General features: G+C 38.3%; 1 pseudogene; it reads left to right on the top strand.

Annotated features, from left to right (window-relative positions):
• The first annotated feature begins 1,241 nt into the window (after positions 1-1,241).
• On the top strand, positions 1,242-2,316 carry LOC137744365 (peroxidase 21 pseudogene; annotated as a pseudogene).
• The last annotated feature ends 13,530 nt before the right edge of the window (positions 2,317-15,846 follow it).

Here is a 15,846-nt window from a genome sequence, read left to right as displayed (position 1 = left end):
ATTCGGTAGCGGGTCCTATCACAAGTGTGTCAGACTCGTACCACAACTTTTTTCTTCTTGTCATCTATAAACAAAATATATATTCATAATACTAAAGGTAAATAAAAACTTTATACAAAATGCAAAATTTACAATCCAAACCTTTTCCAGAACATTCGTCATCCATTGTCTTCGACGAATGCGCACCACAGTCGGCTATCGTACCAACAATAAAAGCAAATTGATTATAATATGCAAAATAGTAAAGTGTTTCCAAAACGAATTGTGAAGAATAAGGATAGCAAAAGCGCATATTTATAGGAAGGTTAGGGACTTTGCGTGATGAAACCTTTGTCCCGCAAACATCTGCACTAAAAACGGTATTGACTCCTCTGATTCACATGCACTGAATGCTCTGACTTAAAAACTGAATGGACTTTCTGTGACGAAGCCTGTGCCACACAAGGATTCCACAAGAAAAACTTTGTCGTTCCGCTTATTCGCATAAACTGAATGCTTTGACCTAAACACTAAATTAACTTTCCGAGACGAAGCCTATGTCACGCAAGGTTTCCGCAGGAAAAACTTTGTCGCGCATTTTTTTTTGGGCCAAAAAAAATTACCCGCTGTTTTCTTACAGACTTTGCGCGATGAGTATTTTTTTTTGTCGTGCATATAGTATTGCATGACAAAGGTGTGCCTCACACAAAGTAGCACCATTCTTGCTTGATGAAGCTATTGTTTCGTTGCGCAAAACACACTTGCACGACAAATTTTTCTTTCGCCAAAACATCTATCACGCAAATGGTTTTCCTACTAGTGAAAGAAGGGGTGAATGTTAGTTTACTATCATGAAGTTTCTTAGTTTTAAACATTTCCTACATCATATTTTTTTCGTCCTAGTCTAGTACCTGAAGTCATAATTCTGGGACATTTTCATACATCCGTTAAGTTTTTTCGTTAGAACCTCCATTAACATATGACGTGGCCCCCATATGAATAATGACTAGGTGCAACATGTCAATGTAGGCCACGTGAATATTAAAAATTTTAAAAAAATTAAAAGAAAAATTCTTTTGTCTTACCCTCCTTCCCTACACATTATCCCTTCCCAAACACCCCTTCTTCCCTCCCAACTCCCTTGTCCAAGTCCTTACTAAAGCACTAAATCTCGCCCAGCCAAATAGCCCTTCTTCCATCAACCCTCTCTCATCTTCTCTCAGTTCTCGAAGAAGCAAGAAAGCAAAACAAAGGGATCCGCCATGCTTGCAAACAAAGTTGCAAGCCAAGACCCAGATCCATTTGAAAAACAGGCGGCGAACGGAGGTGAGGTATGTGACCTTGGTGGGGAAGGATGAACCCAACACGGTGTGACGGCATAGGAGCAACATTGTGTGTACGTGTGTGCATGTGACGGTGTAGGAGGGATGGCCTCCAATCCCACCCTGCTTCCTTCTTGTCTTCCACCTTCAGCCCCAAAACATCACAGCCCAAGTGTTTGATCCGCCTCCTTGCCACCCCTGCCACCACCTTAAACTCCAAACTCTCCTCTTCCAAGCTCTTCATACGAAGCAAGCCCTCTTTCCGGAGTTAATTTTTTTCTTTTTGGGTCTTATGAGAAAATAATTTTCTTTAATTTTTTAAACTTTTTTTCAGTTTTCTATTTTTTAATTTTTTTAATATCATGAACATGGCTTGTATTTTTTAATATCCACTAGTCATTATCCACATAAGGGCTACGTCATCAGTTAGGGGATGTATGACAGTGTCCTAGAATTATCACTTTTGGTACCAGACTGGGACAAAAAAAAAATTAATGTATGAAATGATGAAAATTAAGAAATTTCAAGATAGTAAGCTGAGATTAACCTTAAATTAAAACACACACTTTATTTAAGAATGAAAATTTTTATTTTCTGTAATCATGCAGGAGCTCACTCTGGGGGTCGAGTCCACTGTGTGAACCTGGTACACAGGCTCTACCCAACCATCGATCCAATCCTAGACCGTGACCATGCCAAATACCTCACAGGTCGGTGCCCGAGTCCGACCCTAGACCCAAAAGAAGTCCTCTACGCAAGGAACGACCGTGAAACACCCATGCTTCTCAACAACTATTATTACAAGAACCAGCTGAGCCACAAGTGTCTGCTCACGGTGGACCAAGAACTGGGCTCTGACCCATCGACAATGCCCTTTGTGGAAAATATGGTCGCTGACAACGGCTACTTCAGGGAGCAGCTTTCTAGGGCTGCCCTTCTTTTGTCTGAGAACAACCCTCTTACTGGGGACCAAGGAGAAGTGAGGAAGGCATGTCAATCTGTGAATGCAAGTTAATCGAGACTTTATTGCATGGTTGCATGTCTCTCAACATATGTAAAATAAATTATCAACCTTAAATTTTCTGTCTTTGTTATATGGTAATGGAATCACCAACTTCGTTCTTCGTTTTGTGAAATTCAAACTTTATTACAAAAGAAATTGCTAACATGAACCATAAGACAGAGTTTGTGGAAACAATATATGGGCTTGATACATGCAAGTTTGGTCTATATATAAAGTAAAGAAAGTATCCAAAACTAAATTAATCCGGTTGAAGGACTACTTGGCCCATTGATGATGATCTTGATTTTGCGTGATTTATAAATAGGGATGAACGAATTTACCCTACTAGACTAAATTACATTGCATCCTTGTGGTTTGGGATATGTAACATTTTAGTCATTGTCATTTAAACGCTTTACAATCTTGAATTTACAAATTATTTCACTATTAATCCTTTACAAATTATTTCACTATTAATCCTTTCAAAGTGAACCATTACTTAAACGCTTTCTAAAACTACTCAACATTTCTCTCACTTTACCTCATAAAACTCAAAAGCTCTTACTTAATTCCCTAAATATTAATTATGTGTCTCACTAATTGCCCCATGCCATTAAGTTTAAAATATCCGCTAGTGTACTGACATGGCATTTATGTGAGGTGCATACAACCAAATACATACTATCACGTGGATAACACACAAGCGAAAAGGAAATAATTAATGAGAAAAAAAGAGGAGTCACTTAGTACTACACTTTAGTGGTATTCCTCTTCACTTGTAAGTGAGAAATTTTAGATTCGATTCTCGCCAAAAACGAATCTGAAATACATTGTAAGGCTAAGCTCATTCCCTCAATCCTTTAGTGTAAATAATATCAAATGTAAAAAAAATTTAAAAAATTAAAAAAAAAACGCCACAATTAGCGCTCAACCAGTACATCCTTCCACGCATCCGACCTCTTCTCTCTCTCTCAAACTAAAATGAAATTTTCAAATTGAGGTGGGCAAGGATGCCTTCGGGTATAGTTGGGACTTGGGAGGGATTAGGTTGGGTCTGTGTTTGGTTAGGATGGTGGCTGTAGAGGTGGGGCTGCCCTTGAGGGTCCGGGATGGGGGAAGGGAATGGTGCTGGGATTTTGGGGAGAGGTTGGGGGCTTGCATTTCTCTTTTAATTTCATGGTCGTTTTTTGTTTCTAATTTGATACTTGTTTGTTTTTTGTTCAACTTTTATGTATTTATTATTTTTTTTAGTTTTTTTTAATAATTTTTATAAATTTGTCATATTGTGAAGCTGAGTCCACTCCATCTTTCTTAATGTAAATAATATTGTTTGTTAAAAAAAAATTCTAAATTTGCCTTTTATTATATCCATGTATCGCTATTTTATTGGATGTGTGGATCACAAGCATGACACATTAACACACTAAAGAAAATTTTAACGGAACGCCAAATTGATAGGTCGCTATTCATCTTTAGTGAGAGCTAGACGATTAAGGTTGTTATTTTTATTTTTTAAATAAAATTTCCTTTTGTTACCACATGTAATATTAGTTAATCAATTGGTCATTGACATGAATCCATGCAAGCAAAATTAGGCGGGTCACCTGAGTGATGCATTAAAAACAAAATTAACTAAACAATTATTCTAACATAGGGGCTAGAAGTGTAAGGGCATCTCCAAAGTAGATGTTAAAATTTTAGGTGAAATGTTATTGTGGATATTTGACATCAAAAGTCTCTCCAACAGAAGTTTTTTGCTGACTGGATTTGAAGGATTTGTGATTTAGAGTCAAATTTAATATCAATATCAAATTTATTTTTAATTCATTTTATGGGTGGTCCCTTATTCCACTAACATTTCAACCAATAAAAATTTTGTTTCAAGATTTTTGTTAATAATTACAACAATTTCAAGCTCTATTTAAATAATTAAATAACATTTGACAATTCGGTTGGAGAAACATAAAATTTGACATAAGACTTTAGATTGCCACATCACCCATCAATTGTAATTTATCTCTTATAATTTGACATTTTCTTTAGAGATGGTCTAAGATTTTGTAACTTTTTTTTTTTTTTTTTGCAATGACATGTACCAAAAAGTTATCTGACTTGAATTTTTTTTTGTAACAAACGATATTATCTACATTAAGGGGGAATGGTGGGCTTAGCATCATAATGAACTTATAATAATGTGGTTCAAATTCACCTTTAGCGAGAATCGAACATAAGACCTTTCACTTACAAACGAAGAGAAATATCACTATATCGTAGTACTAAGTGACTACCTTACTTGAATTAGAGGAGTACAAAGTGTGGTGAATCCATTTATAATTTAGAAAATTACAATACTAAAAATGTTATTGGCCACATAAAAAAGAGAAAAACTAGTCAACACATCAAGTCATAGAGTTTGGTTTCTTGACTTTGACAGTGCTAGGGTTTGGTTTTCTCGATCCAATTTTTGTGGTGGGGTTCCTAGCTTGAGGGCATACAATTAGCATTGAAGTTAAGACTGCGATTAGGTTTTTCTCGGTGTGGTGGAAGTTTGTGGGTGAGACAGAATTAGGGTTTGCACTGGTTGGAGTTGGCTGTTGGGATCAGTAGCAGTACGGGTTCCAACAATGACAAGGTATGGAAGAACAAAATTGGAGTCTTTGACACAAAAGTTTGGGACGAGTCTCTCTCTGATGGAGAAGGAGAAAAGGGGAGGGGTTCCATTATAGTGTTCTGGCGGAAGTGTTTACCAACAAAGCCGTCAATGATAATGGGTTTATTGATCAGTTTACTAGTTTGTGGAGAGGGAGCGAAGGGGTGTCTATTAGAGCCCTAGGTGGGGCTCGATTCATGCTCGGTTTGTTGGTCAGAGAGATATGTACCGAGTATTGGAAGCAGATAAACCTTGGCTATTTCGGGATGACTTGGTGTTGGTGGTTGATGGGGCGCATCATGGTCGATGGGGTGAACCCCTTCATCTAGTCTCTATGTGGGTTCAACTGCATAATGTTCATCCACTAAGTATGAAGGAGGCGGTGGCATCAACGATTGGTGGGTTGATCAGCCAAGTGCTCAAGGTGGATAAGGATGATGGTCGGGACTGTATTGGTCGTTTCTTACGCGTTAAGATTTGTTTTGACGTCCGTGAATCGCTTATGCGTGGAGTGAATGTTGAGTTTCCAGATGATGGAGAGTTGTGGATTGACTTTCGTTACGAAGGGTTACCTAATTATTGTTTGATATATGGTAAAATGGGACGTGTGACGAGATGTTGTAGGTCAAATATTCTGGGGGAGGAGGCATCAGAGGATGATACGGAGGTGTCAGAGGATGATACGGAGGCTTTATTTGCTTTCAAAGGGCTTGATGCAGAACATGATCTGCGGGGGAACTGGTTGGGTGGGCGAAATTCTTTGGTTGGTCATAGTGGGAGGCTATGCATGGAAGACTAAAGGGTCATGCTTCGTCCTCGAATTGGCGACGTAACAAGAATGTAGTTGATATGGAATAAACTGAACATCATGTAAGGGAAGCCGAAGAGATTGAGCATCAACATATAGAACGGGAAAGGGCTTTTGATGCAGGCTTCATTGATCCGGGGGGTGTGATTGCACCGGAACGGGAATGATAGCTTTGGTGAATCATCCCAAAGATAGTATTAAAGTGCAGCATTCGTCTTACTCGATTAACTTGAATGTTTCGGTGATGGTGGTGAACCAAGACTCTCATGAAGGTACCGATGAGCAGGGATTATTGGTGACTCGAATAGAGATGGGGGGTTGTCTCAGGACTCCGATCCTTTTAAGGTTTCGAGATGGGGTGTGAAATGAAGTCGCCAGACTGATGATGAGTTAGAAGTGACTGATGGGGTAGAGTGTCGGCAATTTAAAATGCATAGGTCAGGTATTGACCCAGCAAAGACTACCTGTGTGGGGTCTCCGCCTTCACAATGAAAATCATATATTGGAACTTGTTGGAAACCTGTGTTACCTGTGTTATGTGGGACTGCCAGTCCCACATTGCCCATACACCATCTACAACAACTCTTTATAAATGAGTTCACTCACTTATAATTTGAATTGAATTGGGCCAAAGTCATAGACCTTGGGCCTTAGACTTGGAGAGTTTGGGTGTATATATTGAATGTCAAAGACGAGCCTTGGGCTCGGATGGACGAAAAACACAAGTTACGTTTTTGATTTTTTGGATTCAGTTTTTTCCGAAAGGATAAAACTGATTGAACAGTTTCATTCAGTTTTTAAATTGATTGAACAGTTGCATTCGGTTTTTAAATTGAATGAACAGTTGCATTCGGTTTTCTTTTTAACAAAAACTGATAAGCATGAACGGTTGGGGAAGTTCAAATTATGCCATTATATATATGGCAATAAAATCAAAAACAGAAATCAATTTCACATAATTATTCCTCCATATTTCGCTGAGAACAACACAACCAATTCGCCAAGAATCCGAGTTCTAGTGCAAGAACTTGGATTAGATAGTTGTATCCTGCAAGATAGACGTCCAAGGACTGCTGCACTGGTGTAGGGACGAATTTCTGTCTTAGGAGATTGCTTCTGCAAGCCTCTATCTGCAAGAAACAAGTCAGTGATTTGTGTTTTTATATATAATCTCATTAAGTGTTTATGTTCTAATATATTGTGTTTGTAGTTGAGTTTTTACATTTGAAATAAAACTGTGTAAATTGTTATATAATATACACTTGACGTTTGATTGGTTATAACAGAACTGTCAAGGGATCGGGGGAGACCTGACTGTTGACAATTTGTTGGAGCAAAATAGGCTCCACTCCCCTGGGGTTGTGGCCTTACTTGAAACAAAGAACCATAGTATGAGGTATCGGTATTTGAAATGAAGGCTTAATATGGAGTGTATGCATGTTATTGAGCCTAGGGGAATTGCTGGAGGAATGTGTTTGTTTTGGAAAGATGCTAAGGAAGTTGTTTTAACCAAATATAGGGATTTCTTTATTGAAATGGTGATTGATGACGTGGTCCTAAAATGTAAATTAAGGCTCGTTGTGGTATATGGGAGTACGGATGAGAGAAAAAGGTCTTAACAGTTAGCGATTTTATCCAAGTGCATTACAAGCTATATGAAATTGTGCTTGTTGAGGGGGGATTTTAACGATTTATTATTGGACTATGAGAAGGAAAGGTGAACTATCGTACGGCTGCAAGTATGAGGGGGTTCCAAAATTTTGTGACGACTTCTAGGTTGCTAAATTTGGAATTTGAAGGTTATCCCTATACCTGGCGTAACAGACAACATGAAGGTTTTATTTAGGAGCGAATTGATCATGCCCTTGCTACGAATAAGCGGGTTTTGTATTATCAGCAAACAGTGGTGCAACATGTTGTTCTTGAGGGGTCTGACCATGTGATGCTTGTTCTTTCGACTGAAGTGGAACAACCTCGGAGAAGGAAGAGATTTATGTTTGATCCGTGTTGGAATCAAGAGGTGAAGTGTGAGGAGGTGGTCCAAACTTGTTGGGAGAGAGATCATGATGGCTCTGTTGCTTTTAATTTAGTCTCTAAGTTAAAGTGTGTTCATAAGGGTTTGCTTGTGTGGAGAAAAAAAGAGGGTCGCAATGATAAAAAAGAAATAAGTAGATTGAAGGAAGAACTCCAATCGGCGTATCAGCAACCGGTTTTTTATGGCCAACGAATTCAAGGGATGGAATTAGAATTATAGAGTGCAATCAGAAGGGAAAAAGTTTATTGGTGTATGAAGTCTAGAGTGCAATGGTTAAATGAAGGAGATAAGAATACATGTTTCTTCCATGCTCAAACTATGAAATGAAGACGTCGGAATTGTATTCGGGGGATGGAGAAGGAGGATAATACCTGGTCCACTGATTTGATCCGTTTACATAGTATTGATGTTCAATATTTTATGAATCTCTTCTCCAGGAAACGACAGGTTTGTTTTGAGGATATACTTCCTTCTGTGCCATGTAAGGTAGGAGAGATAGATAATTGTTTGAGTTAAGTACAAAAAATTACCTCAACTATGAGTCAAATGACACTTTTATACCTCATCTTTTAAAATTGACAATGTCATACCTTATCTTACGAATTTGTGTCAATGTTATACCTTCCGTTAGCTTGGCCGTTTATTTCTCAGTTAAATGCTGACGTGGCTTGATCCGGGACCCATTTTTATTAAAAAATTATTAAAAACAAAAAAAATCATTTAATATTATTTAAATATTAAAATAATAATAAAAAAGTACATAAAAAAATAAAAAACATTAGCCATCATCTTCCCTTTCCTTTCGTGCATCTCCCCCCTCTCTCTTCCCCATCATCTTCCTGCAACCCAGAAAAGAAGAAGGAGAAAGAAGAAGAAGAAGAGAAAAAACAAAAAAAAAAAAAAAAAAAAAACCCAAACCAAACCAAACCTAGTTCATCCCCCCTCCCCCCACCACAAACCCAACCCCCTGTAACCTAGAAAAGAGGAGGAAGAAGAAGGAAACAAAAAAAAAAAAAAAAAAAAAAAAAAAACAACAGCAAACCCGTCCCCTCCCACCCAACCCCACCCCCCCCCCCCCACCTAACCCGCAGAAGAAGAAGAAGAAGAAGAGAGAAGAAAAAAAAAAAAAAAAAACAGCAGCAAACCCATCCCCTTCACCCACCCAACCTGCAGAAGAAGAAGAAGAAGAAGAGGGAAGCAGAAGAAGAGAGAAGAAAAAAAAAAAAAAAACAACGGGAAACCCTTCACCCACCCACCCAACCTGCAGAAGAAGAAGAAGAGAGAAGAAAAAAAAAATACCCAGTTCGTCCGCCCCCCTCGCACCCACCTTCTCCCCTCCACACCCATTCCCCCACCCCACCCCCCTGGCGCCCCCGCCGCCCATTTTCTCCTCGCCCAGGAGAATGGGTTTTTTTTTTGGGTTTTTTTTTTTTTTTTTGGGGTTGTAGGTAGTGGGTGCGAGGTTGGGTGCAGAGGGTGAGGTGCGAAGGTGGGGAGGTTGGGTGCGTGGGTGTGGGGAGAAGAGGGGGTGAGGAGCAAGGAAAACAAATTGGTTTTTTTTTTTTTTTTTCTCTTCTGTTTTTCTGGGTTGTAGTTGCAGAAAGGGGAAGAAGATGAAGATGGGGAGAAGGGAGAGAGGGGGGGGGGAAGGGAGGAATTGACGTTGGTTTTTTTTTTTTTTTTTAAATAACTTTTCTTTATTATTTTAATATTTAAATAATATTAAATGATTTTTTTTGTTTTTAATAATTTTTTAATAAAAATGGGTCCCGGATCAAGCCACGTCAGCATTTAACTGAGAAATAAACGGCCAAGCTAACGGAAGGTATAACATTGACACAAATTCGTAAGATGAGGTATGACATTGTCAATTTTAAAAGATGAGGTATGAAAGTGTCATTTGACCCATAGTTGAGGTAGTTTTTTGTACTTATTGATTGCACCGGTGCATGATGTTGAAATTAAGCAAGCTTTTTATCAAATGCATCCCACAAAATCACGTGGTCTGGATGGTTTTACTGCGAGATTCTTTCAGCACCATTGGGAAACGGTTGATGAAGTGGTGATGGGTAAGGTTAAAAAAAAATTCCAATCGAAACGAATGCTTAAGGAATTGAACCATACCAATATAGCTCTAATTCCTAAGGTGGATACCCCTACGAAGATGTCCCAATATCGACCTATTGCATTATGTAATGTAGTGTATAAGGTGATATCAAAGGTCTTAACGAATCGGTTGAAGAAAGTTCTTCCAAAGGTGATTAGTCCCAATCAGTCAATTTTTGTGGTAGGGCGATAGATATCGGACAATATTTTGGTGGTTTATGAGTTGGCTTCATTCTATGAATCAAGGGAGTGATGAAGGTATAAACTATATGGTTCTAAAGTTGGATATGGCGAAAGCCTATGATCGTGTTGAATGGTCTTTTCTTAATGCTATGTTGCATAAATTGGGATTTGATGACTTATTTTGCCAATGGGTGATGGAATGTGTGCAAACTGTCTCTTATACTGTGGTAGTTAATGGGGAGACCACGGGTTCTATTACACCACGTAGGGGCCTTCGACAAGGTGACCCGCTATCGCCCTTCTTATTCCTACTTTATGCTGAGGGGTTCTCATCGCTGATACATAATGAGGAGAGACTAAGACGGTCTCAGGGGATAAAGGTGAAGCCACATGCAGATTCTCTATCCCATGTTTTCTTTGCGGATGATTTGATCCTATTTTGCCAAGCTACAGAGTTTGAGGCGGAATGTATTAATAATATGCTTCAATAGTATGCGGAGGGTTTGGGGTAGTTTATCAATTTGGAGAAGAGTTCAGTCCACTTTAGTTCGGGTTGTCTGCAATCTTTAAAAACCCAAATATCGAAGCTTTTGGGGGTCAAGCATGTGGAGGGGTTTGGGAGATATCTGGGCATTCAAGCAGATTTGGAGGGTCTAAAAAGAAATTTTTTGAGGTGGTCAGGAATAAATTGGATGAACAAATTAATGGGTGGGTGGAGCAGTTCTTATCGATGGCTGAGAATGAGGTATTAATTAAAAGTATGGCTTCGGCTCTCCTTAATTACACAATGTCATTTTTTCAATTGCCTATTCAGTTAGCAAAAGAGATTGAACAGGTGATTGCGAGGTTTTGGTGGCGAGACCAAAAGACAAAGAAAGGGGTGCATTGGTTAGCCTGGAACAAAGTGTCGAAAAGGAAGTCAGTTGGTGGTCTTGGTTTTAAGGAAATCATTTTCTTTAACTTAGCTATGTTGGCAAAGGTTGGTTGGCGTCTTATTTGTAATCCGGACTCCCTCCTTGCTTGAGTCCTACGTGCTAAGTATATTCCTACTTCGTCGTTCATCGACGCTCCGGTGGGGCGAGGTACTTCATGGGGATGGAAAATAATCATGTAGGGGAGGAAAGTGTTGAAAGCGGGCATTAGGTGGAGGATGGGGGATGAGCGGAGTATTAGAGTTATGAATGATCCTTGGCTTACAACTCCTCATACTTTTCTCCCTATATCTCGGCATGAGGAGATGCCAGGAAGGGTAGAGGATCTAATTGCGCCTAGAGGTAAGTGGAAAAAAATGTTATTGAAAGGTAGGTGGATCTAATTGCGCCTAGAGGATCTAATTGCGCCTAGAGGTAGGTGGAGGAATCTGGTATTATATTGGGTATGCCATTTAGTAAATTTGGAAGTGGTGATAAGCTTATTTGGCATTACACGAGGAATGGGCTATATACAGTCAAATCGGGATACTTAGTGGCTCAGGAGATGAATCGAAATGGTGAGCTTGGTTGTAAGGGAGTGGGGCAATCTAGTAGTGATCAGATGAAGGATCCGGTGTGGTCCGCTATTTGGCAATTAAAGGTTCCCTCAAAGTTGCAACATTTCATATGGAAGGGGTGCAAAAAATATTCTGGCAGTTCGTATGAATTTACAGCGGTGTGGTGTTCGGTTAGAGACAAAATGCCCACATTGTGATGATGCTTTCGAAACCCAGGTACATTTATTTTTTCAATGTCCTTTTGCTCATATGTTTTGGTTTGGATCACCCATTCAGCTAGATATTGCTCGTGTAAAGGGGAGGGATTTTTTGGATTGTTGGAAATGGCTTTGTAAAAAATCTAGTGATTTTATGGAGCAGGAAAGATTTTTAAGATGGGTGGTGTGTGGCCTTTGGCCAATTTAGAAGTGTCGAAATAGGGTGGTTTTTGATAAGATTGCAGTGGATCCGAGGGAGGCGGTGGAACTTTTAAGACAACATTGGAGTGATATTGAATTGGTTGCGGGGGAGGGAGGACAAAAGGCATGTCTTCAGGATCTGCAAGTTAGAGGCGTTGGGGTAGCTGGTCTAAACCACCATTTAAGATGATCAAAGTTAATTGTGATGGTGCCTGGTGTTCTCGAACAGGAAATGGGGGTTTTGGATGGGTAGCAAGAGATTTTGCTGGGATTTTTAAAGTTGCTGGAGGGGTGGGTAGTGTACCGTGCCAGTCAAGTGTAGTGGCAGAGGCTGAGGCAATGAGGGAGGTGTTGTTGGCATGTGTGGAGAGGGGGTTTGAAATGGTCCAAGTGGAATCTGATTCAAAAAACTTGGTGGATATATTGAATGGTGCATTACAAAATGAGGCCATCATTGACGGTATTGTGTGGGATATTCTATAGTTAAAGCTACAACTACGGTCGATTGAATTTCTTTTCACTTCTCGTGTCTGTAATGGGGCTGCACATCAGGTGGCAGCTTTTGTCACGCGTGTAGGGTGTGTACATGTATGAGATTGTTATGAGCCATAATGGTTGTTTAATGTTCTGACATCTTATGTAAACATTTCAATTCAAATTTAATGATACCTACTCTTTGACAAAATATATATATATATATATAGCAAAAAAATAACCCTTAATTTCAAAAATGTCACTTTTTATAAAATACTTCAAATATATCCAAAATTGCACCTAAATAGATACAAAAATCCTCAAATTTAACAATCAAATAAATTAAAGGCTTTTTAGCCAAAATGATTCGTGACATTGACATAACTCCTTAATCTGGTCCTTAACAATTAATGATAATCAATAGTAGTGTCCTTGAATTTGTCTATCGTAAATCATTTTAGTCTTTCTTTGAATTTGTCCATTGTGATCATTTTAGTTTTTTTGTGAAAAATCTGTCAATTGCTCTGTTAGTGTGATGATGTGGCACCACGTAGGTCTCACAAATACAATCATATAACGACATGTGGATTAACTTCAAAAACTATTTTTATATTTAAAACTAAAAATGATATTAGTAAGAAAAAAGACGTTGAAGCATGATTAAAATTCTGCTGCTCCCACTTACGATAATTGCGGCAGCGCTCAATGTCAATGATGAGGGGGGCAAAGGGGATAGGGTTGTGGTGGTGGAGTGTAGAAGGGAATGTGAGCTTGAGGCGACAAAAGCTAAAAATTTTTTAATTTATTTAATTGTTAAATTTGAGGGTATTTATGTCTATTTAAGTGAAATTTTGAATATATTTGAAAGTTTTTATAAAAAATAATATTTTTTAAATTAAGAGTTAATTTTTGGCTATATTTGATAAATACTTCATGTCATATACGTTACCTATGTTCCCAGCTGTTTGTATCTTGTAATACAACTTGGGTGTTTAATTTTGTCATATCTGCAGTTTGACATATTCTATTCATCACACCTATCAATCAGATATTTAAAATCACTTGATCCTTCGATAATACACACACACACACACACACACACACACACATATATATATATATATATATATATATATATTATCCATATTTGAGAGGTGGCTTAAGTAAATATAAATATTTATTAGTCGACATTTCTCGGATCTATCCATGATCATTCTTATTATATAAAGTACTTGGTGTGACTGGTGTCCGGGTTCATGAAACTTACAATTCTTTATATTAGTAACAAAGCCAGACTAGCGATGTATGACATCGTAATTTGGAGTATATAACTTCTTTTTAAAAGGGGATTAGCTGCTTCGTCATGCCATTCCATATTTTTGAAGATCGGGAAGATTCATAAAAGCATTTCAGTTCTTTTTTGGCTATCATCGTGTAATTTATCAGCGCCCAATATTAATCTTGGAGAGATTTTTCAGTGTGCCCAGAACACTGGCATATACACCATACGTCATTATACAAGTGAAGAAACACTTTAAAAAAAAATTCCTTATACTTATAACATAACATATAACGCATTGTCCCATATTTTAAGCACATTAAAAAATCTCTTTCTATTTCTGAATGTGATCTTTCTTATTGCTATATAATCTTATATAAACAATAACAAACACTTTCATGTATTGAGCATCTAAAGTTATTTTAACAAAATTTTATGAGCATGCAAGAATGATTATCTGTTTGACTTAATTATTAGAAATGAAGGAAAAATATGATGTTGCGTAAATGCCATTAATTAAGACTGAGTGAGTAGCAACCAATAACATAATTGCTACATGTCATAATGCGATATTATGAAGATTAATGTCAATAGTTAGAATCGACAGTATGATATAATTAATGTGGTAATTATACTTCTACAGATGATACAAATTAGCTTACTTTGAGAGAGGTATAATTGCTCCCGGAAATTTCTTGAGTTATGCATGCACATGCACATGAGCACGTGTGTGAACTCGGGAACTAGAGCAATCGTTAAAAAAGGGAGAAATTAAGAGAACAAGTTGTATAACACAAGTATACTGCTACAATGATATCTCATGTTAATGATATAAGAAAATACAGAGAAAAACAAGCACATTTTTAAAGTGTTTCGGAACGTCAATCGGTCGATAAATTCGTATTATACAATTACTAAAAAAACTAGGGTTAAAATGTAAAAGGCACTCAAAATCTCTGAAACTGAAGCTGCCAAAGCATCAATGGTCTCCTCCACTGTTTATTATCACGTAGAAGTCTTAGACGATCGACCTAGCTTTCCTTTCCAATGTAGCTACCCAGATCAGTCCATAGACTCTTAAGTTTCTTTTAATAATAATTTTCGGCAGTCAACAATTTATCCATCATTATTTATTTGAGAATTTCTATAGGAAGAATATTTGGTGAAAAATGATTTCTCTGTTTCATCTCAATGCTAGTATTACATCTTTATACATGATAGGGATCCTAGATTATCTCCTATAATTACGTCTGCTATACATACAGAAAAGGAAGGAAACTGATGTCAATCAATTTACAATATTCCTCACCTTATTTCTTGGAATTATCTTCAACACTCCCCTTCAAGTTGAAGTGTATATTGATGACACCCATCTTGGCAAGTGAAGCTCCAAACTGTGGTGAATTTGGTGCTTTCGTGAACAAATATGTAGTTTGATTTGTGGTTCGAATATGAGTTGTTCATATCAGGCCTTCATGGATTTTTTCTCATACCAAATGGCAGTCAATCTCAATGTGCTTCATACGTTCATGAAAGACTGGGTTTTCTTGCCCTTGCAAAGAGTTGTTTCTCGTTGTTCTTCTTCTCTGTGCCACAACAAGGTAAGAAAATTTTGACTTTTCTTCTTCTTGAATTTTTGGAAGTCTTGGGACTTAAAAAATTGGCTCGACGGGGGCAGAGGTGGTATGAGTGAGACATGACATAGAAGTCGTGGGCTGCTGTGTGTGAATGGGTAGCACAGTGGTGCGGCATAGGGGTTAGTTCGCACATGCCAAGTGGCACGGTGCGCTGGGGCGCAGGGAGACCAGCCTAGGCCGGGTCTTCATGGCTACAGGGTTGGAGCTTGGGCTAGTGGGAAAAAAAAAAAAAAAAAAAAAAAACAAGAGGATAGGAAAGTGGCGTGGGCCTCTCCCCGTATTGGGTCGAAAAGGCTTGGGCCGTGGGGTGCCAAGCGCGAGAGAGAGTGAGGGCCGTGAGGCCTGGCGCGTGGGCGTTTGGCTTACGGTCCTATTTCTTTTTTCTTTTTTTTTTTTTAATTCTCTTTTCGCAAGCTGCCCTCTAAATATTTTTCTTCGTACTTTTTGCAGACATTTTGAGATGTCTTCCTCTAACCTCAAAAG

The sequence above is a fragment of the Pyrus communis genome, chromosome 12 (assembly GCF_041283825.1).
Source record: "Pyrus communis isolate YQ-2024b chromosome 12, ASM4128382v1, whole genome shotgun sequence".
NCBI lineage: Eukaryota > Viridiplantae > Streptophyta > Magnoliopsida > Rosales > Rosaceae > Pyrus > Pyrus communis.
This window is presented reverse-complemented; position numbering and strand designations above follow the sequence as displayed.